The following is a 24,415-nucleotide window of genomic DNA, read 5'->3' on the forward strand; positions in this document are numbered from 1 at the left end:
CTAAAGCAAAGCCAAAAGAAGGGCGCTTTGCATTGGCCGGGAATCGAACCCAGGCCTCCCGCGTGGCAGGCGAGAATTCTACCACTGAACCACCAATGCTTCACTTACATAGGCTGAGCAGAGAGCCCTGCCGTAGACAGTAGTGATGAGGCCCATGCATTCGCATGGGACACCTATGAACAAAGTTTGCATGGCAAGCCTTGGACTGCCAAACGTTCACATGCTGATGGCAGGAATCAGATGCAGGAGACTGAAACTATGAATGTTTCTGCTTTTGCTAAGGACAGTGGTTTGGGGCCAGTGTTGTGCTTGACAGAGCACGACATCAGCCTGCTCTCTGGCTGCTCCCGGGAGAAGTGGCTGACAGAAAGCACCCTCCAGACCACCAGCAATCTTGTGTTTCACAACATGCCACTGTCACTGGACTTTCCTTCTGGGAAAGCCTAGTCACTGACCTGGCCAGATTCCCTGTCCTCCCCAAAATCCTGGGGAGAAACGGGCAGAGTTCTGCGCCCTGCGCCCTCTTTCGCGTCCCTAACGCGCTCCCAACGCGCCCTACAGCCCTGGTCGGGCACAGCCCTGGTCGGGCTCATACCACTGGGGCCTCTGCCGAGGAAGAGCCCCGGAAGCCTAGGGCCAGGCCTATTGCACAGGCATCTTAGACCAGGCCATTCCGGGATTGCTGTGTTTCACGTCCTGCCCTTCAACACTCCTGGGAGGGCTTTCCCTGAGAACCCTCATGTCTCTGCCCTCCCAGGAGGCTGTGGTTCTATGCAAAATAGGGGGTGCACCACGGGCCGTCCCCTTTCCTCTCTCTCGCCAATATCTTTCACCAAAGCTGAGCCCTGCAGGTAAATGTATCTATCTGGCTGAGGGGCCAGGGAGGGCCTTTGCCTGCAGTCTTACAAGCCAGAGTGCAGAGAAGGCAGCAGCTCTGGGACCGGGACTCTGCTCAAAGACATATCTAACATGCCACAGTGGAGCTGAGATGGGCAAGACACGTGTCTCACAGGCAGGCAGCACAACAAGACAGTGGCAGGAAACTATGCTAACAAGGAAAGAGAAAAGTCACGTGTCTCGTGGCCTTCCCACCATTAGACAGTAGTCTGCGCAAGAAAACATCCAACAGTGACAGGACAACCAAGCAAATGACAAACGCTGTGCTGAATAAAGTCATCTTACATGACATTTCGTACAAAGGCCCAGATCATGGGGATGATCGCGCAGAAGCAGCAAGTATCAGAGCCACCGAACCTGAGGTGAGTTACACGAGGAGAAAGGGCGACATGGGGACAGGGGCTAGGGGCTCAGGGAACAGCTACCACAATGCAACCTCGGGTGTGGGGATGCCACTCATTGCGGGTACTGCCCTGGGATTTCCTTTTAGAAAGAATCGCTGGTTAAAGTGTAGTGCACAAAAAACCCAACTCCTCGATTACACTATTAGATAACATCCTTTAACTGCCCCACCCACCCTGTGTGAGTCTCACCCACTTCCCGCCTGCTCCCTCTAGTCTGAGAGTTGTATCTCCACAAAAAACACACAGTGGGGCTCAATGAGCTGCTCATGTCTGACATGGACACCTAAGCAGTGCTGGATTCACAACCTGAAAGCCTGCAAAGGAAAGTGTGCCCGGCAGAAGATAAGCTGCCTGGCAACTCAGAACCTTCTTCTAAGAGAAGTAAGACATGTCACAATGGAGTCTAAGCCTACCTGTCTTATGCCAGGACCTTAGAGCTGCAGGCAGGAGCACAAAGGTAAAAACATATATTGAGTCCCAACACACTCACTGCGGTGGTTGGTCTCTGTGGCGCAATCGGTTAGCGCGTTCGGCTGTTAACCGAAAGGTTGGTGGTTCAAGCCCACCCAGGGACGTATGCTTTTGCCTACATCAAGTCCTGAATTAAAACACAGCTGTCTGGCTTTGCTCTTAGAGCTCTCGCTTTGCCTGCGTGACATGCTCTATCTCAACATTTCTATCTTCTCTCATCTCTTCACCTCTAGTCATTTCCACCAATAGGACTGGAAACGGGACACCAAGCCTTCTACTTTAACCACAGGCGTACTGAGGGCCAATAAAAGGCACAGAAGCATTTCTTGATCCGGGGCTGAGAACTGCATGCACAGGGACCTTGTGGCGCAACGGTAGCGCGTCTGACTCCAGATCAGAAGGTTGCGTGTTCAAATCACGTCGGGGTCCCTCTTTGACATTTTTTTACCCACCAAGTCTATATCTCTGACTTCTAAAGCAAAGCCAAAAGAAGGGCGCTTTGCATTGGCCGGGAATCGAACCCGGGCCTCCCACGTGGCAGGCAAGAATTCTACCACTGAACCACCAATGCTTCACTTACATAGGCTGAGCAGAGAGCCCTGCCGTAGACAGTAGTGATGAGGCCCATGCATTCGCATGGGACACCTATGAACAAAGTTTGCATGGCAAGCCTTGGACTGCCAAACGTTCACATGCTGATGGCAGGAATCAGATGCAGGAGACTGAAACTATGAATGTTTCTGCTTTTGCTAAGGACAGTGGTTTGGGGCCAGTGTTGTGCTTGACAGAGCACGACATCAGCCTGCTCTCTGGCTGCTCCCGGGAGAAGTGGCTGACAGAAAGCACCCTCCAGACCACCAGCAATCTTGTGTTTCACAACATGCCACTGTCACTGGACTTTCCTTCTGGGAAAGCCTAGTCACTGACCTGGCCAGATTCCCTGTCCTCCCCAAAATGCTGGGGAGAAACGGGCAGAGTTCTGCGCCCTGCGCCCTCTTTCGCGTCCCTAACGCGCTCCCAACGCGCCCTACAGCCCTGGTCGGGCACAGCCCTGGTCGGGCTCATACCACTGGGGCCTCTGCCGAGAAAGAGCCCCGGAAGCCTAGGGCCAGGCCTATTGCACAGGCATCTTAGACCAGGCCATTCCGGGATTGCTGTGTTTCACGTCCTGCCCTTCAACACTCCTGGGAGGGCTTTCCCTGAGAACCCTCATGTCTCTGCCCTCCCAGGAGGCTGTGGTTCTATGCAAAATAGGGGGTGCACCACGGGCCGTCCCCTTTCCTCTCTCTCGCCAATATCTTTCACCAAAGCTGAGCCCTGCAGGTAAATGTATCTATCTGGCTGAGGGGCCAGGGAGGGCCTTTGCCTGCAGTCTTACAAGCCAGAGTGCAGAGAAGGCAGCAGCTCTGGGACCGGGACTCTGCTCAAAGACATATCTAACATGCCACAGTGGAGCTGAGATGGGCAAGACACGTGTCTCACAGGCAGGCAGCACAACAAGACAGTGGCAGGAAACTATGCTAACAAGGAAAGAGAAAAGTCACGTGTCTCGTGGCCTTCCCACCATTAGACAGTAGTCTGCGCAAGAAAACATCCAACAGTGACAGGACAACCAAGCAAATGACAAACGCTGTGCTGAATAAAGTCATCTTACATGACATTTCGTACAAAGGCCCAGATCATGGGGATGATCGCGCAGAAGCAGCAAGTATCAGAGCCACCGAACCTGAGGTGAGTTACACGAGGAGAAAGGGCGACATGGGGACAGGGGCTAGGGGCTCAGGGAACAGCTACCACAATGCAACCTCGGGTGTGGGGATGCCACTCATTGCGGGTACTGCCCTGGGATTTCCTTTTAGAAAGAATCGCTGGTTAAAGTGTAGTGCACAAAAAACCCAACTCCTCGATTACACTATTAGATAACATCCTTTAACTGCCCCACCCACCCTGTGTGAGTCTCACCCACTTCCCGCCTGCTCCCTCTAGTCTGAGAGTTGTATCTCCACAAAAAACACACAGTGGGGCTCAATGAGCTGCTCATGTCTGACATGGACACCTAAGCAGTGCTGGATTCACAACCTGAAAGCCTGCAAAGGAAAGTGTGCACGGCAGAAGATAAGCTGCCTGGCAACTCAGAACCTTCTTCTAAGAGAAGTAAGACATGTCACAATGGAGTCTAAGCCTACCTGTTTTATGCCAGGACCTTAGAGCTGCAGGCAGGAGCACAAAGGTAAAAACATATATTGAGTCCCAACACGCTCACTGCGGTGGTTGGTCTCTGTGGCGCAATCGGTTAGCGCGTTCGGCTGTTAACCGGAAGGTTGGTGGTTCAAGCCCACCTAGGGACGTAAGCTTTTGCCTACATCAAGTCCTGAATTAAAACACAGCTGTCTGGCTTTGCTCTTAGAGCTCTCGCTTTGCCTGCGTGACATGCTCTATCTCAACATTTCTATCTTCTCTCATCTCTTCACCTCTAGTCATTTCCACCAATAGGACTGGAAACGGGCCACCAAGCCTTCTACTTTAACCACAGGCGTACTGATGGCCAATAAAAGGCACAGAAGCATTTCTTGATCCGGGGCTGAGAACTACATGCACAGGGACCTCGTGGCGCAACGGTAGCGCGTCTGACTCCAGATCAGAAGGTTGCGTGTTCAAATCACGTTGGGGTCACTCTTTGACATTTTTTTCCCCTCCAAGTCTATATCTCTGACTTCTAAAGCAAAGCCAAAAGAAGGGCGCTTTGCATTGGCCGGGAATCGAACCCGGGCCTCCCGCGTGGCATGTGAGAATTCTACCACTGAACCACCAATGCATCACTTACATAGGCTGAGCAGAGAGCCCTGCCGTAGACAGTAGTGATGAGGCCCATGCATTCGCATGGGACACCTATGAACAAAGTTTGCATGGCAAGCCTTGGACTGCCAAACGTTCACATGCTGATGGCAGGAATCAGATGCAGGAGACTGAAACTATGAATGTTTCTGCTTTTGCTAAGGACAGTGGTTTGGGGCCAGTGTTGTGCTTGACAGAGCACAACATCAGCCTGCTCTCTGGCTGCTCCCGGGAGAAGTGGCTGACAGAAAGCACCCTCCAGACCACCAGCAATCTTGTGTTTCACAACATGCCACTGTCACTGGACTTTCCTTCTGGGAAAGCCTAGTCACTGACCTGGCCAGATTCCCTGTCCTCCCCAAAATCCGGGCGAGAAACGGACAGAGTTCTGCGCCCTGCGCCCTCTTTCGCTTCCCTAACGTGCTCCCAACGCGCCCTACAGCCCTGGTCGGGCACAGCCCTGGTCGGGCTCATACCACTGGGGCCTCTGCCGAGGAAGAGCCCCGGAAGCCTAGGGCCAGGCCTATTGCATAGGCATCTTAGACCAGGCCATTCCGGGATTGCTGTGTTTCACGTCCTGCCCTTCAACACTCCTGGGAGGGCTTTCCCTGAGAACCCTCAAGTCTCTGCCCTCCCAGGAGGCTGTGGTTCTATGCAAAATAGGGGGTGCACCACGGTCCGTCCCCTTTCCTCTCTCTCGCCAATATCTTTCACCAAAGCTGAGCCCTGCAGGTAAATGTATCTATCTGGCTGAGGGGCCAGGGAGGGCCTTTGCCTGCAGTCTTACAAGCCAGAGTGCAGAGAAGGCAGCAGCTCTGGGACCGGGACTCTGCTCAAAGACATATCTAACATGCCACAGTGGAGCTGAGATGGGCAAGACACGTGTCTCACAGGCTGGCAGCACACCAAGACAGTGGCAGGAAACTATGCTAACAAGGAAAGAGAAAAGTCACGTGTCTCGTGGCCTTCCCACCATTAGACAGTAGTCTGCGCAAGAAAACATCCAACAGTGACAGGACAACCAAGCAAATGACAAACGCTGTGCTGAATAAAGTCATCTTACATGACATTTCATACAAAGCCCCAGATCATGGGGATGATCGCGCAGCAGAAGCAGCAAGTATCAGAGCCACCGAACCTGGGGTGAGTTACACGAGGAGAAAGGGCGACATGGGGACAGGGGCTATGGGCTCAGGGAACAGCTACCACAATGCAACCTCGGGTGTGGGGATGCCACTCATTGCGGGTACTGCCCTGGGATTTCCTTTTAGAAAGAATCGCTGGTTAAAGTGTAGTGCACAAAAAACCCAACTCCTCGATTACACTATTAGATAACATCCTTTAACTGCCCCACCCACCCTGTGTGAGTCTCACCCACTTCCCGCCTGCTCCCTCTAGTCTGAGAGTTGTATCTCCACAAAAAACACACAGTGGGGCTCAATGAGCTGCTCATGTCTGACATGGACACCTAAGCAGTGCTGGATTCACAACCTGAAAGCCTGCAAAGGAAAGTGTGCCCGGCAGAAGATAAGCTGCCTGGCAACTCAGAACCTTCTTCTAAGAGAAGTAAGACATGTCACAATGGAGTCTAAGCCTACCTGTCTTATGCCAGGACCTTAGAGCTGCAGGCAGGAGCACAAAGGTAAAAACATATATTGAGTCCCAACACGCTCACTGCAGTGGTTGGTCTCTGTGGCGCAATCGGTTAGCGCGTTCGGCTGTTAACCGAAAGGTTGGTGGTTCAAGCCCACCCAGGGACATATGCTTTTGCCTACATCAAGTCCTGAATTAAAACACAGCTGTCTGGCTTTGCTCTTAGAGCTCTCGCTTTGCCTGCGTGACATGCTCTATCTCAACATTTCTATCTTCTCTCATCTCTTCACCTCTAGTCATTTCCACCAATAGGACTGGAAACGGGACACCAAGCCTTCTACTTTAACCACAGGCGTACTGAGGGCCAATAAAAGGCACAGAAGCATTTCTTGATCGGGGGCTGAGAACTGCATGCACAGGGACCTCGTGGCGCAACGGTAGCGCGTCTGACTCCAGATCAGAAGGTTGCGTGTTCAAATCACGTCGGGATCACTCTTTGACATTTTTTTCCCCACCAAGTCTATATCTCTGACTTCTAAAGCAAAGCCAAAAGAAGGGCGCTTTGCATTGGCCGGGAATCGAACCCGGGCCTCCCGCGTGGCAGGCGAGAATTCTACCACTGAACCACCAATGCTTCACTTACATATACTGAGCAGAGAGCCCTGCCGTAGACAGTAGTGATGAGGCCCATGCATTCGCATGGGACACCTATGAACAAAGTTTGCATGGCAAGCCTTGGACTGCCAAACGTTCACATGCTGATGGCAGGAATTAGATGCAGGAGACTGAAACTATGAATGTTTCTGCTTTTGCTAAGGACAGTGGTTTGGGGCCAGTGTTGTGCTTGACAGAGCACGACATCAGCCTGCTCTCTGGCTGCTCCCGGGAGAAGTGGCTGACAGAAAGCACCCTCCAGACCACCAGCAATCTTGTGTTTCACAACATGCCACTGTCACTGGACTTTCCTTCTGGGAAAGCCTAGTCACTGACCTGGCCAGATTCCCTGTCCTCCCCAAAATCCTGGGGAGAAACGGGCAGAGTTCTGCGCCCTGCGCCCTCTTTCGCGTCCCTAACGCGCTCCCAACGCGCCCTACAGCCCTGGTCGGGCACAGCCCTGGTCGGGCTCATACCACTGGGGCCTCTGCCGAGGAAGAGCCCCGGAAGCCTAGGGCCAGGCCTATTGCACAGGCATCTTAGACCAGGCCATTCCGGGATTGCTGTGTTTCACGTCCTGCCCTTCAACACTCCTGGGAGGGCTTTCCCTGAGAACCCTCATGTCTCTGCCCTCCCAGGAGGCTGTGGTTCTATGCAAAATAGGGGGTGCACCACGGGCCGTCCCCTTTCCTCTCTCTCGCCAATATCTTTCACCAAAGCTGAGCCCTGCAGGTAAATGTATCTATCTGGCTGAGGGGCCAGGGAGGGCCTTTGCCTGCAGTCTTACAAGCCAGAGTGCAGAGAAGGCAGCAGCTCTGGGACCGGGACTCTGCTCAAAGACATATCTAACATGCCACAGTGGAGCTGAGATGGGCAAGACACGTGTCTCACAGGCAGGCAGCACAACAAGACAGTGGCAGGAAACTATGCTAACAAGGAAAGAGAAAAGTCACGTGTCTCGTGGCCTTCCCACCATTAGACAGTAGTCTGCGCAAGAAAACATCCAACAGTGACAGGACAACCAAGCAAATGACAAACGCTGTGCTGAATAAAGTCATCTTACATGACATTTCGTACAAAGGCCCAGATCATGGGGATGATCGCGCAGAAGCAGCAAGTATCAGAGCCACCGAACCTGAGGTGAGTTACACGAGGAGAAAGGGTGACATGGGGACAGGGGCTAGGGGCTCAGGGAACAGCTACCACAATGCAACCTCGGGTGTGGGGATGCCACTCATTGCGGGTACTGCCCTGGGATTTCCTTTTAGAAAGAATCGCTGGTTAAAGTGTAGTGCACAAAAAACCCAACTCCTCGATTACACTATTAGATAACATCCTTTAACTGCCCCACCCACCCTGTGTGAGTCTCACCCACTTCCCGCCTGCTCCCTCTAGTCTGAGAGTTGTATCTCCACAAAAAACACACAGTGGGGCTCAATGAGCTGCTCATGTCTGACATGGACACCTAAGCAGTGCTGGATTCACAACCTGAAAGCCTGCAAAGGAAAGTGTGCCCGGCAGAAGATAAGCTGCCTGGCAACTCAGAACCTTCTTCTAAGAGAAGTAAGACATGTCACAATGGAGTCTAAGCCTACCTGTCTTATGCCAGGACCTTAGAGCTGCAGGCAGGAGCACAAAGGTAAAAACATATATTGAGTCCCAACACGCTCACTGCGGTGGTTGGTCTCTGTGGCGCAATCGGTTAGCGCGTTTGGCTGTTAACCGAAAGGTTGGTGGTTCAAGCCCACCCAGGGACGTATGCTTTTGCCTACATCAAGTCCTGAATTAAAACACAGCTGTCTGGCTTTGCTCTTAGAGCTCTCGCTTTGCCTGCGTGACATGCTCTATCTCAACATTTCTATCTTCTCTCATCTCTTCACCTCTAGTCATTTCCACCAATAGGACTGGAAACGGGCCACCAAGCCTTCTACTTTAACCACAGGCGTACTGAGGGCCAATAAAAGGCACAGAAGCATTTCTTGATCCGGGGCTGAGAACTGCATGCACAGGGACCTCGTGGCGCAACGGTAGGGTGTCTGACTCCAGATCAGAAGGTTGCGTGTTCAAATCACGTCGGGGTCACTCTTTGACATTTTTTTCCCCACCAAGTCTATATCTCTGACTTCTAAAGCAAAGCCAAAAGAAGGGCGCTTTGCATTGGCCGGGAATCGAACCCGGGCCTCCCGCGTGGCAGGCGAGAATTCTACCACTGAACCACCAATGCTTCACTTACATAGGCTGAGCAGAGAGCCCTGCCGTAGACAGTAGTGATGAGGCCCATGCATTCGCATGGGACACCTATGAACAAAGTTTGCATGGCAAGCCTTGGACTGCCAAACGTTCACATGCTGATGGCAGGAATCAGATGCAGGAGACTGAAACTATGAATGTTTCTGCTTTTGCTAAGGACAGTGGTTTGGGGCCAGTGTTGTGCTTGACAGAGCACGACATCAGCCTGCTCTCTGGCTGCTCCCGGGAGAAGTGGCTGACAGAAAGCACCCTCCAGACCACCAGCAATCTTGTGTTTCACAACATGCCACTGTCACTGGACTTTCCTTCTGGGAAAGCCTAGTCACTGACCTGGCCAGATTCCCTGTCCTCCCCAAAATCCTGGGGAGAAACGGGCAGAGTTCTGCACCCTGCGCCCTCTTTCGCGTCCCTAACGCGCTCCCAACGCGCCCTACAGCCCTGGTCGGGCACAGCCCTGGTCGGGCTCATACCACTGGGGCCTCTGCCGAGGAAGAGCCCCGGAAGCCTAGGGCCAGGCCTATTGCACAGGCATCTTAGACCAGGCCATTCCGGGATTGCTGTGTTTCACGTCCTGCCCTTCAACACTCCTGGGAGGGCTTTCCCTGAGAACCCTCATGTCTCTGCCCTCCCAGGAGGCTGTGGTTCTATGCAAAATAGGGGGTGCACCACGGGCCGTCCCCTTTCCTCTCTCTCGCCAATATCTTTCACCAAAGCTGAGCCCTGCAGGTAAATGTATCTATCTGGCTGAGGGGCCAGGGAGGGCCTTTGCCTGCAGTCTTACAAGCCAGAGTGCAGAGAAGGCAGCAGCTCTGGGACCGGGACTCTGCTCAAAGACATATCTAACATGCCACAGTGGAGCTGAGATGGGCAAGACACGTGTCTCACAGGCAGGCAGCACAACAAGACAGTGGCAGGAAACTATGCTAACAAGGAAAGAGAAAAGTCACGTGTCTCGTGGCCTTCCCACCATTAGACAGTAGTCTGCGCAAGAAAACATCCAACAGTGACAGGACAACCAAGCAAATGACAAACGCTGTGCTGAATAAAGTCATCTTACATGACATTTCGTACAAAGGCCCAGATCATGGGGATGATCGCGCAGAAGCAGCAAGTATCAGAGCCACCGAACCTGAGGTGAGTTACACGAGGAGAAAGGGCGACATGGGGACAGGGGCTAGGGGCTCAGGGAACAGCTACCACAATGCAACCTCGGGTGTGGGGATGCCACTCATTGCGGGTACTGCCCTGGGATTTCCTTTTAGAAAGAATCGCTGGTTAAAGTGTAGTGCACAAAAAACCCAACTCCTCGATTACACTATTAGATAACATCCTTTAACTGCCCCACCCACCCTGTGTGAGTCTCACCCACTTCCCGCCTGCTCCCTCTAGTCTGAGAGTTGTATCTCCACAAAAAACACACAGTGGGGCTCAATGAGCTGCTCATGTCTGACATGGACACCTAAGCAGTGCTGGATTCACAACCTGAAAGCCTGCAAAGGAAAGTGTGCCCGGCAGAAGATAAGCTGCCTGGCAACTCAGAACCTTCTTCTAAGAGAAGTAAGACATGTCACAATGGAGTCTAAGCCTACCTGTCTTATGCCAGGACCTTAGAGCTGCAGGCAGGAGCACAAAGGTAAAAACATATATTGAGTCCCAACACACTCACTGCGGTGGTTGGTCTCTGTGGCGCAATCGGTTAGCGCGTTCGGCTGTTAACCGAAAGGTTGGTGGTTCAAGCCCACCCAGGGACGTATGCTTTTGCCTACATCAAGTCCTGAATTAAAACACAGCTGTCTGGCTTTGCTCTTAGAGCTCTCGCTTTGCCTGCGTGACATGCTCTATCTCAACATTTCTATCTTCTCTCATCTCTTCACCTCTAGTCATTTCCACCAATAGGACTGGAAACGGGACACCAAGCCTTCTACTTTAACCACAGGCGTACTGAGGGCCAATAAAAGGCACAGAAGCATTTCTTGATCCGGGGCTGAGAACTGCATGCACAGGGACCTCGTGGCGCAACGGTAGCGCGTCTGACTCCAGATCAGAAGGTTGCGTGTTCAAATCACGGCGTGGTCACTCTTTGACATTTTTTCCCCCACCAAGTCTATATCTCTGACTTCTAAAGCAAAGCCAAAAGAAGGGCGCTTTGCATTGGCCGGGAATCGAACCCGGGCCTCCCGCGTGGCAGGCGAGAATTCTACCACTGAACCACCAATGCTTCACTTACATAGGCTGAGCAGAGAGCCCTGCCGTAGACAGTAGTGATGAGGCCCATGCATTCGCATGGGACACCTATGAACAAAGTTTGCATGGCAAGCCTTGGACTGCCAAACGTTCACATGCTGATGGCAGGAATCAGATGCAGGAGACTGAAACTATGAATGTTTCTGCTTTTGCTAAGGACAGTGGTTTGGGGCCAGTGTTGTGCTTGACAGAGCACGACATCAGCCTGCTCTCTGGCTGCTCCCGGGAGAAGTGGCTGACAGAAAGCACCCTCCAGACCACCAGCAATCTTGTGTTTCACAACATGCCACTGTCACTGGACTTTCCTTCTGGGAAAGCCTAGTCACTGACCTGGCCAGATTCCCTGTCCTCCCCAAAATCCTGGGGAGAAACGGGCAGAGTTCTGCGCCCTGCGCCCTCTTTCGCGTCCCTAACGCGCTCCCAACGCGCCCTACAGCCCTGGTCGGGCACAGCCCTGGTCGGGCTCATACCACTGGGGCCTCTGCCGAGGAAGAGCCCCGGAAGCCTAGGGCCAGGCCTATTGCACAGGCATCTTAGACCAGGCCATTCCGGGATTGCTGTGTTTCACGTCCTGCCCTTCAACACTCCTGGGAGGGCTTTCCCTGAGAACCCTCATGTCTCTGCCCTCCCAGGAGGCTGTGGTTCTATGCAAAATAGGGGGTGCACCACGGGCCGTCCCCTTTCCTCTCTCTCGCCAATATCTTTCACCAAAGCTGAGCCCTGCAGGTAAATGTATCTATCTGGCTGAGGGGCCAGGGAGGGCCTTTGCCTGCAGTCTTACAAGCCAGAGTGCAGAGAAGGCAGCAGCTCTGGGACCGGGACTCTGCTCAAAGACATATCTAACATGCCACAGTGGAGCTGAGATGGGCAAGACACGTGTCTCACAGGCAGGCAGCACAACAAGACAGTGGCAGGAAACTATGCTAACAAGGAAAGAGAAAAGTCACGTGTCTCGTGGCCTTCCCACCATTAGACAGTAGTCTGCGCAAGAAAACATCCAACAGTGACAGGACAACCAAGCAAATGACAAACGCTGTGCTGAATAAAGTCATCTTACATGACATTTCGTACAAAGGCCCAGATCATGGGGATGATCGCGCAGAAGCAGCAAGTATCAGAGCCACCGAACCTGAGGTGAGTTACACGAGGAGAAAGGGCGACATGGGGACAGGGGCTATGGGCTCAGGGAACAGCTACCACAATGCAACCTCGGGTGTGGGGATGCCACTCATTGCGGGTACTGCCCTGGGATTTCCTTTTAGAAAGAATCGCTGGTTAAAGTGTAGTGCACAAAAAACCCAACTCCTCGATTACACTATTAGATAACATCCTTTAACTGCCCCACCCACCCTGTGTGAGTCTCACCCACTTCCCGCCTGCTCCCTCTAGTCTGAGAGTTGTATCTCCACAAAAAACACACAGTGGGGCTCAATGAGCTGCTCATGTCTGACATGGACACCTAAGCAGTGCTGGATTCACAACCTGAAAGCCTGCAAAGGAAAGTGTGCCCGGCAGAAGATAAGCTGCCTGGCAACTCAGAACCTTCTTCTAAGAGAAGTAAGACATGTCACAATGGAGTCTAAGCCTACCTGTCTTATGCCAGGACCTTAGAGCTGCAGGCAGGAGCACAAAGGTAAAAACATATATTGAGTCCCAACACGCTCACTGCGGTGGTTGGTCTCTGTGGCGCAATCGGTTAGCGCGTTTGGCTGTTAACCGAAAGGTTGGTGGTTCAAGCCCACCCAGGGACGTATGCTTTTGCCTACATCAAGTCCTGAATTAAAACACAGCTGTCTGGCTTTGCTCTTAGAGCTCTCGCTTTGCCTGCGTGACATGCTCTATCTCAACATTTCTATCTTCTCTCATCTCTTCACCTCTAGTCATTTCCACCAATAGGACTGGAAACGGGCCACCAAGCCTTCTACTTTAACCACAGGCGTACTGAGGGCCAATAAAAGGCACAGAAGCATTTCTTGATCCGGGGCTGAGAACTGCATGCACAGGGACCTCGTGGCGCAACGGTAGGGTGTCTGACTCCAGATCAGAAGGTTGCGTGTTCAAATCACGTCGGGGTCACTCTTTGACATTTTTTTCCCCACCAAGTCTATATCTCTGACTTCTAAAGCAAAGCCAAAAGAAGGGCGCTTTGCATTGGCCGGGAATCGAACCCGGGCCTCCCGCGTGGCAGGCGAGAATTCTACCACTGAACCACCAATGCTTCACTTACATAGGCTGAGCAGAGAGCCCTGCCGTAGACAGTAGTGATGAGGCCCATGCATTCGCATGGGACACCTATGAACAAAGTTTGCATGGCAAGCCTTGGACTGCCAAACGTTCACATGCTGATGGCAGGAATCAGATGCAGGAGACTGAAACTATGAATGTTTCTGCTTTTGCTAAGGACAGTGGTTTGGGGCCAGTGTTGTGCTTGACAGAGCACGACATCAGCCTGCTCTCTGGCTGCTCCCGGGAGAAGTGGCTGACAGAAAGCACCCTCCAGACCACCAGCAATCTTGTGTTTCACAACATGCCACTGTCACTGGACTTTCCTTCTGGGAAAGCCTAGTCACTGACCTGGCCAGATTCCCTGTCCTCCCCAAAATCCTGGGGAGAAACGGGCAGAGTTCTGCGCCCTGCGCCCTCTTTCGCGTCCCTAACGCGCTCCCAACGCGCCCTACAGCCCTGGTCGGGCACAGCCCTGGTCGGGCTCATACCACTGGGGCCTCTGCCGAGGAAGAGCCCCGGAAGCCTAGGGCCAGGCCTATTGCACAGGCATCTTAGACCAGGCCATTCCGGGATTGCTGTGTTTCACGTCCTGCCCTTCAACACTCCTGGGAGGGCTTTCCCTGAGAACCCTCATGTCTCTGCCCTCCCAGGAGGCTGTGGTTCTATGCAAAATAGGGGGTGCACCACGGGCCGTCCCCTTTCCTCTCTCTCGCCAATATCTTTCACCAAAGCTGAGCCCTGCAGGTAAATGTATCTATCTGGCTGAGGGGCCAGGGAGGGCCTTTGCCTGCAGTCTTACAAGCCAGAGTGCAGAGAAGGCAGCAGCTCTGGGACCGGGACTCTGCTCAAAGACATATCTAACATGCCACAGTGGAGCTGAGATGGGCAAGACACGTGTCTCACAGGCAGGCAGCACAACAAGACAGTGGCAGGAAACTATGCTAACAAGGAAAGAGAAAAGTCACGTGTCTCGTGGCCTTCCCACCATTAGACAGTAGTCTGCGCAAGAAAACATCCAACAGTGACAGGACAACCAAGCAAATGACAAACGCTGTGCTGAATAAAGTCATCTTACATGACATTTCGTACAAAGGCCCAGATCATGGGGATGATCGCGCAGAAGCAGCAAGTATCAGAGCCACCGAACCTGAGGTGAGTTACACGAGGAGAAAGGGCGACATGGGGACAGGGGCTATGGGCTCAGGGAACAGCTACCACAATGCAACCTCGGGTGTGGGGATGCCACTCATTGCGGGTACTGCCCTGGGATTTCCTTTTAGAAAGAATCGCTGGTTAAAGTGTAGTGCACAAAAAACCCAACTCCTCGATTACACTATTAGATAACATCCTTTAACTGCCCCACCCACCCTGTGTGAGTCTCACCCACTTCCCGCCTGCTCCCTCTAGTCTGAGAGTTGTATCTCCACAAAAAACACACAGTGGGGCTCAATGAGCTGCTCATGTCTGACATGGACACCTAAGCAGTGCTGGATTCACAACCTGAAAGCCTGCAAAGGAAAGTGTGCCCGGCAGAAGATAAGCTGCCTGGCAACTCAGAACCTTCTTCTAAGAGAAGTAAGACATGTCACAATGGAGTCTAAGCCTACCTGTCTTATGCCAGGACCTTAGAGCTGCAGGCAGGAGCACAAAGGTAAAAACATATATTGAGTCCCAACACGCTCACTGCGGTGGTTGGTCTCTGTGGCGCAATCGGTTAGCGCGTTTGGCTGTTAACCGAAAGGTTGGTGGTTCAAGCCCACCCAGGGACGTATGCTTTTGCCTACATCAAGTCCTGAATTAAAACACAGCTGTCTGGCTTTGCTCTTAGAGCTCTCGCTTTGCCTGCGTGACATGCTCTATCTCAACATTTCTATCTTCTCTCATCTCTTCACCTCTAGTCATTTCCACCAATAGGACTGGAAACGGGCCACCAAGCCTTCTACTTTAACCACAGGCGTACTGAGGGCCAATAAAAGGCACAGAAGCATTTCTTGATCCGGGGCTGAGAACTGTATGCACAGGGACCTCGTGGCGCAACGGTAGGGTGTCTGACTCCAGATCAGAAGGTTGCGTGTTCAAATCACGTCGGGGTCACTCTTTGACATTTTTTTCCCCACCAAGTCTATATCTCTGACTTCTAAAGCAAAGCCAAAAGAAGGGCGCTTTGCATTGGCCGGGAATCAAACCCGGGCCTCCCGCATGGCAGGCGAGAATTCTACCACTGAACCACCAATGCTTCACTTACATAGGCTGAGCAGAGAGCCCTGCCGTAGACAGTAGTGATGAGGCCCATGCATTCGCATGGGACACCTATGAACAAAGTTTGCATGGCAAGCCTTGGACTGCCAAACGTTCACATGCTGATGGCAGGAATCAGATGCAGGAGACTGAAACTATGAATGTTTCTGCTTTTGCTAAGGACAGTGGTTTGGGGCCAGTGTTGTGCTTGACAGAGCACGACATCAGCCTGCTCTCTGGCTGCTCCCGGGAGAAGTGGCTGACAGAAAGCACCCTCCAGACCACCAGCAATCTTGTGTTTCACAACATGCCACTGTCACTGGACTTTCCTTCTGGGACAGCCTAGTCACTGACCTGGCCAGATTCCCTGTCCTCCCCAAAATCCTGGGGAGAAACGGGCAGAGTTCTGCGCCCTGCGCCCTCTTTCGCGTCCCTAACGCGCTCCCAACGCGCCCTACAGCCCTGGTCGGGCACAGCCCTGGTCGGGCTCATACCACTGGGGCCTCTGCCGAGGAAGAGCCCCGGAAGCCTAGGGCCAGGCCTATTGCACAGGCATCTTAGACCAGGCCATTCCGGGATTGCTGTGTTTCACGTCCTGCCCTTCAACACTCCTGGGAGGGCTTTCCCTGAGAACCCTCATGTCTCTCCCCTCCCAGGAGGCTGTGGTTCTATGCAAAATAGGGGGTGCACCACGGGCCGTCCCCTTTCCTCTCTCTCGCCAATATCTTTCACCAAAGCTGAGCCCTGCAGGTAAATGTATCTATCTGGCTGAGGGGCCAGGGAGGGCCTTTGCCTGCAGTCTTACAAGCCAGAGTGCAGAGAAGGCAGCAGCTCTGGGACCGGGACTCTGCTCAAAGACATATCTAACATGCCACAGTGGAGCTGAGATGGGCAAGACACGTGTCTCACAGGCTGGCAGCACACCAAGACAGTGGCAGGAAACTATGCTAACAAGGAAAGAGAAAAGTCACGTGTCTCGTGGCCTTCCCACCATTAGACAGTAGTCTGCGCAAGAAAACATCCAACAGTGACAGGACAACCAATCAAATGACAAACGCCGTGCTGAATAAAGTCATCTTACATGACATTTCGTACAAAGGCCCAGATCATGGGGATGATCGCGCAGCAGAAGCAGCAAGTATCAGAGCCACCGAACCTGGGGTGAGTTACACGAGGAGAAAGGGCGACATGGGGACAGGGGCTATGGGCTCAGGGAACAGCTACCACAATGCAACCTCGGGTGTGGGGATGCCACTCATTGCGGGTACTGCCCTGGGATTTCCTTTTAGAAAGAATCGCTGGTTAAAGTGTAGTGCACAAAAAACCCAACTCCTCGATTACACTATTAGATAACATCCTTTAACTGCCCCACCCACCCTGTGTGAGTCTCACCCACTTCCCGCCTGCTCCCTCTAGTCTGAGAGTTGTATCTCCACAAAAAACACACAGTGGGGCTCAATGAGCTGCTCATGTCTGACATGGACACCTAAGCAGTGCTGGATTCACAACCTGAAAGCCTGCAAAGGAAAGTGTGCCCGGCAGAAGATAAGCTGCCTGGCAACTCAGAACCTTCTTCTAAGAGAAGTAAGACATGTCACAATGGAGTCTAAGCCTACCTGTCTTATGCCAGGACCTTAGAGCTGCAGGCAGGAGCACAAAGGTAAAAACATATATTGAGTCCCAACACGCTCACTGCGGTGGTTGGTCTCTGTGGCGCAATCGGTTAGCGCGTTCGGCTGTTAACTGAAAGGTTGGTGGTTCAAGCCCACCCAGGGACGTATGCTTTTGCCTACATCAAGTCCTGAATTAAAACACAGCTGTCTGGCTTTGCTCTTAGAGCTCTCGCTTTGCCTGCATGACATGCTCTATCTCAACATTTCTATCTTCTCTCATCTCTTCACCTCTAGTCATTTCCACCAATAGGACTGGAAACGGGACACCAAGCCTTCTACTTTAACCACAGGCGTACTGAGGGCCAATAAAAGGCACAGAAGCATTTCTTGATCGGGGGCTGAGAACTGCATGCACAGGGACCTCGTGGCGCAACGGTAGCGCGTCTGACTCCAGATCAGAAGGTTGCGTGTTCAAATCACGTCGGGATCACTCTTTGACATTTTTTTCCCCACCAAGTCTATATCTCTGACTTCTAAAGCAAAGCCAAAAGAAGGGCGCTTTGCATTGGCCGGGAATCGAACCCGGGCCTCCCGCGTGGCAGGCGAGAATTCTACCACTGAACCACCAATGCTTCACTTACATAGGCTGAGCAGAGAGCCCTGCCGTAGACAGTAGTGATGAGGCCCATGCATTCGCATGGGACACCTATGAACAAAGTTTGCATGGCAAGCCTTGGACTGCCAAACGTTCACATGCTGATGGCAGGAATCAGATGCAGGAGACTGAAACTATGAATGTTTCTGCTTTTGCTAAGGACAGTGGTTTGGGGCCAGTGTTGTGCTTGACAGAGCACGACATCAGCCTGCTCTCTGGCTGCTCCCGGGAGAAGTGGCTGACAGAAAGCACCCTCCAGACCACCAGCAATCTTGTGTTTCACAACATGCCACTGTCACTGGACTTTCCTTCTGGGAAAGCCTAGTCACTGACCTGGCCAGATTCCCTGTCCTCCCCAAAATCCTGGGGAGAAACGGGCAGAGTTCTGCGCCCTGCGCCCTCTTTCGCGTCCCTAACGCGCTCCCAACGCGCCCTACAGCCCTGGTCGGGCACAGCCCTGGTCGGGCTCATACCACTGGGGCCTCTGCCGAGGAAGAGCCCCGGAAGCCTAGGGCCAGGCCTATTGCACAGGCATCTTAGACCAGGCCATTCCGGGATTGCTGTGTTTCACGTCCTGCCCTTCAACACTCCTGGGAGGGCTTTCCCTGAGAACCCTCATGTCTCTGCCCTCCCAGGAGGCTGTGGTTCTATGCAAAATAGGGGGTGCACCACGGGCCGTCCCCTTTCCTCTCTCTCGCCAATATCTTTCACCAAAGCTGAGCCCTGCAGGTAAATGTATCTATCTGGCTGAGGGGCCAGGGAGGGCCTTTGCCTGCAGTCTTACAAGCCAGAGTGCAGAGAAGGCAGCAGCTCTGGGACCGGGACTCTGCTCAAAGACATATCTAACATGCCACAGTGGAGCTGAGATGGGCAAGACACGTGTCTCACAGGCAGGCAGCACAACAAGACAGTGGCAGGAAACTATGCTAACAAGGAAAGAGAAAAGTCACGTGTCTCGTGGCCTTCCCACCATTAGACAGTAGTCTGCGCAAGAAAACATCCAACAGTGACAGGACAACCAAGCAAATGACAAACGCTGTGCTGAATAAAGTCATCTTACATGACATTTCGTACAAAGGCCCAGATCATGGGGATGATCGCGCAGAAGCAGCAAGTATCAGAGCCACCGAACCTGAGGTGAGTTACACGAGGAGAAAGGGTGACATGGGGACAGGGGCTAGGGGCTCAGGGAACAGCTACCACAATGCAACCTCGGGTGTGGGGATGCCACTCATTGCGGGTACTGCCCTGGGATTTCCTTTTAGAAAGAATCGCTGGTTAAAGTGTAGTGCACAAAAAACCCAACTCCTCGATTACACTATTAGATAACATCCTTTAACTGCCCCACCCACCCTGTGTGAGTCTCACCCACTTCCCGCCTGCTCCCTCTAGTCTGAGAGTTGTATCTCCACAAAAAACACACAGTGGGGCTCAATGAGCTGCTCATGTCTGACATGGACACCTAAGCAGTGCTGGATTCACAACCTGAAAGCCTGCAAAGGAAAGTGTGCCCGGCAGAAGATAAGCTGCCTGGCAACTCAGAACCTTCTTCTAAGAGAAGTAAGACATGTCACAATGGAGTCTAAGCCTACCTGTCTTATGCCAGGACCTTAGAGCTGCAGGCAGGAGCACAAAGGTAAAAACATATATTGAGTCCCAACACGCTCACTGCGGTGGTTGGTCTCTGTGGCGCAATCGGTTAGCGCGTTTGGCTGTTTACCGAAAGGTTGGTGGTTCAAGCCCACCCAGGGACGTATGCTTTTGCCTACATCAAGTCCTGAATTAAAACACAGCTGTCTGGCTTTGCTCTTAGAGCTCTCGCTTTGCCTGCGTGACATGCTCTATCTCAACATTTCTATCTTCTCTCATCTCTTCACCTCTAGTCATTTCCACCAATAGGACTGGAAACGGGCCACCAAGCCTTCTACTTTAACCACAGGCGTACTGAGGGCCAATAAAAGGCACAGAAGCATTTCTTGATCCGGGGCTGAGAACTGCATGCACAGGGACCTCGTGGCGCAACGGTAGGGTGTCTGACTCCAGATCAGAAGGTTGCGTGTTCAAATCACGTCGGGGTCACTCTTTGACATTTTTTTCCCCACCAAGTCTATATCTCTGACTTCTAAAGCAAAGCCAAAAGAAGGGCGCTTTGCATTGGCCGGGAATCGAACCCGGGCCTCCCGCGTGGCAGGCGAGAATTCTACCACTGAACCACCAATGCTTCACTTACATAGGCTGAGCAGAGAGCCCTGCCGTAGACAGTAGTGATGAGGCCCATGCATTCGCATGGGACACCTATGAACAAAGTTTGCATGGCAAGCCTTGGACTGCCAAACGTTCACATGCTGATGGCAGGAATCAGATGCAGGAGACTGAAACTATGAATGTTTCTGCTTTTGCTAAGGACAGTGGTTTGGGGCCAGTGTTGTGCTTGACAGAGCACGACATCAGCCTGCTCTCTGGCTGCTCCCGGGAGAAGTGGCTGACAGAAAGCACCCTCCAGACCACCAGCAATCTTGTGTTTCACAACATGCCACTGTCACTGGACTTTCCTTCTGGGAAAGCCTAGTCACTGACCTGGCCAGATTCCCTGTCCTCCCCAAAATCCTGGGGAGAAACGGGCAGAGTTCTGCGCCCTGCGCCCTCTTTCGCGTCCCTAACGCGCTCCCAACGCGCCCTACAGCCCTGGTCGGGCACAGCCCTGGTCGGGCTCATACCACTGGGGCCTCTGCCGAGGAAGAGCCCCGGAAGCCTAGGGCCAGGCCTATTGCACAGGCATCTTAGACCAGGCCATTCCGGGATTGCTGTGTTTCACGTCCTGCCCTTCAACACTCCTGGGAGGGCTTTCCCTGAGAACCCTCATGTCTCTGCCCTCCCAGGAGGCTGTGGTTCTATGCAAAATAGGGGGTGCACCACGGGCCGTCCCCTTTCCTCTCTCTCGCCAATATCTTTCACCAAAGCTGAGCCCTGCAGGTAAATGTATCTATCTGGCTGAGGGGCCAGGGAGGGCCTTTGCCTGCAGTCTTACAAGCCAGAGTGCAGAGAAGGCAGCAGCTCTGGGACCGGGACTCTGCTCAAAGACATATCTAACATGCCACAGTGGAGCTGAGATGGGCAAGACACGTGTCTCACAGGCAGGCAGCACAACAAGACAGTGGCAGGAAACTATGCTAACAAGGAAAGAGAAAAGTCACGTGTCTCGTGGCCTTCCCACCATTAGACAGTAGTCTGCGCAAGAAAACATCCAACAGTGACAGGACAACCAAGCAAATGACAAACGCTGTGCTGAATAAAGTCATCTTACATGACATTTCGTACAAAGGCCCAGATCATGGGGATGATCGCGCAGAAGCAGCAAGTATCAGAGCCACCGAACCTGAGGTGAGTTACACGAGGAGAAAGGGCGACATGGGGACAGGGGCTAGGGGCTCAGGGAACAGCTACCACAATGCAACCTCGGGTGTGGGGATGCCACTCATTGCGGGTACTGCCCTGGGATTTCCTTTTAGAAAGAATCGCTGGTTAAAGTGTAGTGCACAAAAAACCCAACTCCTCGATTACACTATTAGATAACATCCTTTAACTGCCCCACCCACCCTGTGTGAGTCTCACCCACTTCCCGCCTGCTCCCTCTAGTCTGAGAGTTGTATCTCCACAAAAAACACACAGTGGGGCTCAATGAGCTGCTCATGTCTGACATGGACACCTAAGCAGTGCTGGATTCACAACCTGAAAGCCTGCAAAGGAAAGTGTGCCCGGCAGAAGATAAGCTGCCTGGCAACTCAGAACCTTCTTCTAAGAGAAGTAAGACATGTCACAATGGAGTCTAAGCCTACCTGTCTTATGCCAGGACCTTAGAGCTGCAGGCAGGAGCACAAAGGTAAAAACATATATTGAGTCCCAACACACTCACTGCGGTGGTTGGTATCTGTGGCGCAATCGGTTAGCGCGTTCGGCTGTTAACCGAAAGGTTGGTGGTTCAAGCCCACCCAGGGACGTATGCTTTTGCCTACATCAAGTCCTGAATTAAAACACAGCTGTCTGGCTTTGCTCTTAGAGCTCTCGCTTTGCCTGCGTGACATGCTCTATCTCAACATTTCTATCTTCTCTCATCTCTTCACCTCTAGTCATTTCCACCAATAGGACTGGAAACGGGACACCAAGCCTTCTACTTTAACCACAGGCGTACTGAGGGCCAATAAAAGGCACAGAAGCATTTCTTGATCCGGGGCTGAGAACTGCATGCACAGGGACCTCGTGGCGCAACGGTAGCGCGTCTGACTCCAGATCAGAAGGTTGCGTGTTCAAATCACGGCGTGGTCACTCTTTGACATTTTTTCCCCCACCAAGTCTATATCTCTGACTTCTAAAGCAAAGCCAAAAGAAGGGCGCTTTGCATTGGCCGGGAATCGAACCCGGGCCTCCCGCGTGGCAGGCGAGAATTCTACCACTGAACCACCAATGCTTCACTTACATAGGCTGAGCAGAGAGCCCTGCCGTAGACAGTAGTGATGAGGCCCATGCATTCGCATGGGACACCTATGAACAAAGTTTGCATGGCAAGCCTTGGACTGCCAAACGTTCACATGCTGATGGCAGGAATCAGATGCAGGAGACTGAAACTATGAATGTTTCTGCTTTTGCTAAGGACAGTGGTTTGGGGCCAGTGTTGTGCTTGACAGAGCACGACATCAGCCTGCTCTCTGGCTGCTCCCGGGAGAAGTGGCTGACAGAAAGCACCCTCCAGACCACCAGCAATCTTGTGTTTCACAACATGCCACTGTCACTGGACTTTCCTTCTGGGAAAGCCTAGTCACTGACCTGGCCAGATTCCCTGTCCTCCCCAAAATCCTGGGGAGAAACGGGCAGAGTTCTGCGCCCTGCGCCCTCTTTCGCGTCCCTAACGCGCTCCCAACGCGCCCTACAGCCCTGGTCGGGCACAGCCCTGGTCGGGCTCATACCACTGGGGCCTCTGCCGAGGAAGAGCCCCGGAAGCCTAGGGCCAGGCCTATTGCACAGGCATCTTAGACCAGGCCATTCCGGGATTGCTGTGTTTCACGTCCTGCCCTTCAACACTCCTGGGAGGGCTTTCCCTGAGAACCCTCATGTCTCTGCCCTCCCAGGAGGCTGTGGTTCTATGCAAAATAGGGGGTGCACCACGGGCCGTCCCCTTTCCTCTCTCTCGCCAATATCTTTCACCAAAGCTGAGCCCTGCAGGTAAATGTATCTATCTGGCTGAGGGGCCAGGGAGGGCCTTTGCCTGCAGTCTTACAAGCCAGAGTGCAGAGAAGGCAGCAGCTCTGGGACCGGGACTCTGCTCAAAGACATATCTAACATGCCACAGTGGAGCTGAGATGGGCAAGACACGTGTCTCACAGGCAGGCAGCACAACAAGACAGTGGCAGGAAACTATGCTAACAAGGAAAGAGAAAAGTCACGTGTCTCGTGGCCTTCCCACCATTAGACAGTAGTCTGCGCAAGAAAACATCCAACAGTGACAGGACAACCAAGCAAATGACAAACGCTGTGCTGAATAAAGTCATCTTACATGACATTTCGTACAAAGGCCCAGATCATGGGGATGATCGCGCAGAAGCAGCAAGTATCAGAGCCACCGAACCTGAGGTGAGTTACACGAGGAGAAAGGGCGACATGGGGACAGGGGCTAGGGGCTCAGGGAACAGCTACCACAATGCAACCTCGGGTGTGGGGATGCCACTCATTGCGGGTACTGCCCTGGGATTTCCTTTTAGAAAGAATCGCTGGTTAAAGTGTAGTGCACAAAAAACCCAACTCCTCGATTACACTATTAGATAACATCCTTTAACTGCCCCACCCACCCTGTGTGAGTCTCACCCACTTCCCGCCTGCTCCCTCTAGTCTGAGAGTTGTATCTCCACAAAAAACACACAGTGGGGCTCAATGAGCTGCTCATGTCTGACATGGACACCTAAGCAGTGCTGGATTCACAACCTGAAAGCCTGCAAAGGAAAGTGTGCCCGGCAGAAGATAAGCTGCCTGGCAACTCAGAACCTTCTTCTAAGAGAAGTAAGACATGTCACAATGGAGTCTAAGCCTACCTGTCTTATGCCAGGACCTTAGAGCTGCAGGCAGGAGCACAAAGGTAAAAACATATATTGAGTCCCAACACGCTCACTGCGGTGGTTGGTCTCTGTGGCGCAATCGGTTAGCGCGTTTGGCTGTTAACCGAAAGGTTGGTGGTTCAAGCCCACCCAGGGACGTATGCTTTTGCCTACATCAAGTCCTGAATTAAAACACAGCTGTCTGGCTTTGCTCTTAGAGCTCTCGCTTTGCCTGCGTGACATGCTCTATCT

The 24,415-nt window shown here is 52.7% G+C and overlaps 10 non-coding genes across 10 annotated transcripts; 3 read left to right on the plus strand and 7 right to left on the minus strand.

The window, feature by feature from the left end:
• Nucleotides 1-1,802: 1,802 nt before the first annotated feature.
• On the plus strand, nucleotides 1,803-1,876 carry TRNAN-GUU (transfer RNA asparagine (anticodon GUU)). Its single transcript has one exon. It is a non-coding gene; the product is annotated as a tRNA-Asn (tRNA).
• Nucleotides 1,877-6,293: 4,417 nt separating this feature from the next.
• On the plus strand, nucleotides 6,294-6,367 carry TRNAN-GUU (transfer RNA asparagine (anticodon GUU)). Its single transcript has one exon. It is a non-coding gene; the product is annotated as a tRNA-Asn (tRNA).
• A 396-nt stretch (nucleotides 6,368-6,763) lies between these two features.
• On the minus strand, nucleotides 6,764-6,834 carry TRNAG-GCC (transfer RNA glycine (anticodon GCC)). Its single transcript has one exon. It is a non-coding gene; the product is annotated as a tRNA-Gly (tRNA).
• A 2,173-nt stretch (nucleotides 6,835-9,007) lies between these two features.
• On the minus strand, nucleotides 9,008-9,078 carry TRNAG-GCC (transfer RNA glycine (anticodon GCC)). The gene has a single exon. It is a non-coding gene; the product is annotated as a tRNA-Gly (tRNA).
• A 1,703-nt stretch (nucleotides 9,079-10,781) lies between these two features.
• TRNAN-GUU (transfer RNA asparagine (anticodon GUU)) lies at nucleotides 10,782-10,855 on the plus strand. The gene has a single exon. It is a non-coding gene; the product is annotated as a tRNA-Asn (tRNA).
• A 396-nt stretch (nucleotides 10,856-11,251) lies between these two features.
• Nucleotides 11,252-11,322, minus strand: TRNAG-GCC (transfer RNA glycine (anticodon GCC)). The gene has a single exon. It is a non-coding gene; the product is annotated as a tRNA-Gly (tRNA).
• Nucleotides 11,323-13,495: 2,173 nt separating this feature from the next.
• On the minus strand, nucleotides 13,496-13,566 carry TRNAG-GCC (transfer RNA glycine (anticodon GCC)). Its single transcript has one exon. It is a non-coding gene; the product is annotated as a tRNA-Gly (tRNA).
• Nucleotides 13,567-17,986: 4,420 nt separating this feature from the next.
• Nucleotides 17,987-18,057, minus strand: TRNAG-GCC (transfer RNA glycine (anticodon GCC)). Its single transcript has one exon. It is a non-coding gene; the product is annotated as a tRNA-Gly (tRNA).
• Nucleotides 18,058-20,230: 2,173 nt separating this feature from the next.
• Nucleotides 20,231-20,301, minus strand: TRNAG-GCC (transfer RNA glycine (anticodon GCC)). The gene has a single exon. It is a non-coding gene; the product is annotated as a tRNA-Gly (tRNA).
• Nucleotides 20,302-22,474: 2,173 nt separating this feature from the next.
• On the minus strand, nucleotides 22,475-22,545 carry TRNAG-GCC (transfer RNA glycine (anticodon GCC)). The gene has a single exon. It is a non-coding gene; the product is annotated as a tRNA-Gly (tRNA).
• Between the last annotated feature and the right edge of the window lie 1,870 nt (nucleotides 22,546-24,415).

The sequence above is a fragment of the Pleurodeles waltl genome, chromosome 4_1 (assembly GCF_031143425.1).
Source record: "Pleurodeles waltl isolate 20211129_DDA chromosome 4_1, aPleWal1.hap1.20221129, whole genome shotgun sequence".
In the NCBI taxonomy this organism is placed as follows: domain Eukaryota; kingdom Metazoa; phylum Chordata; class Amphibia; order Caudata; family Salamandridae; genus Pleurodeles; species Pleurodeles waltl.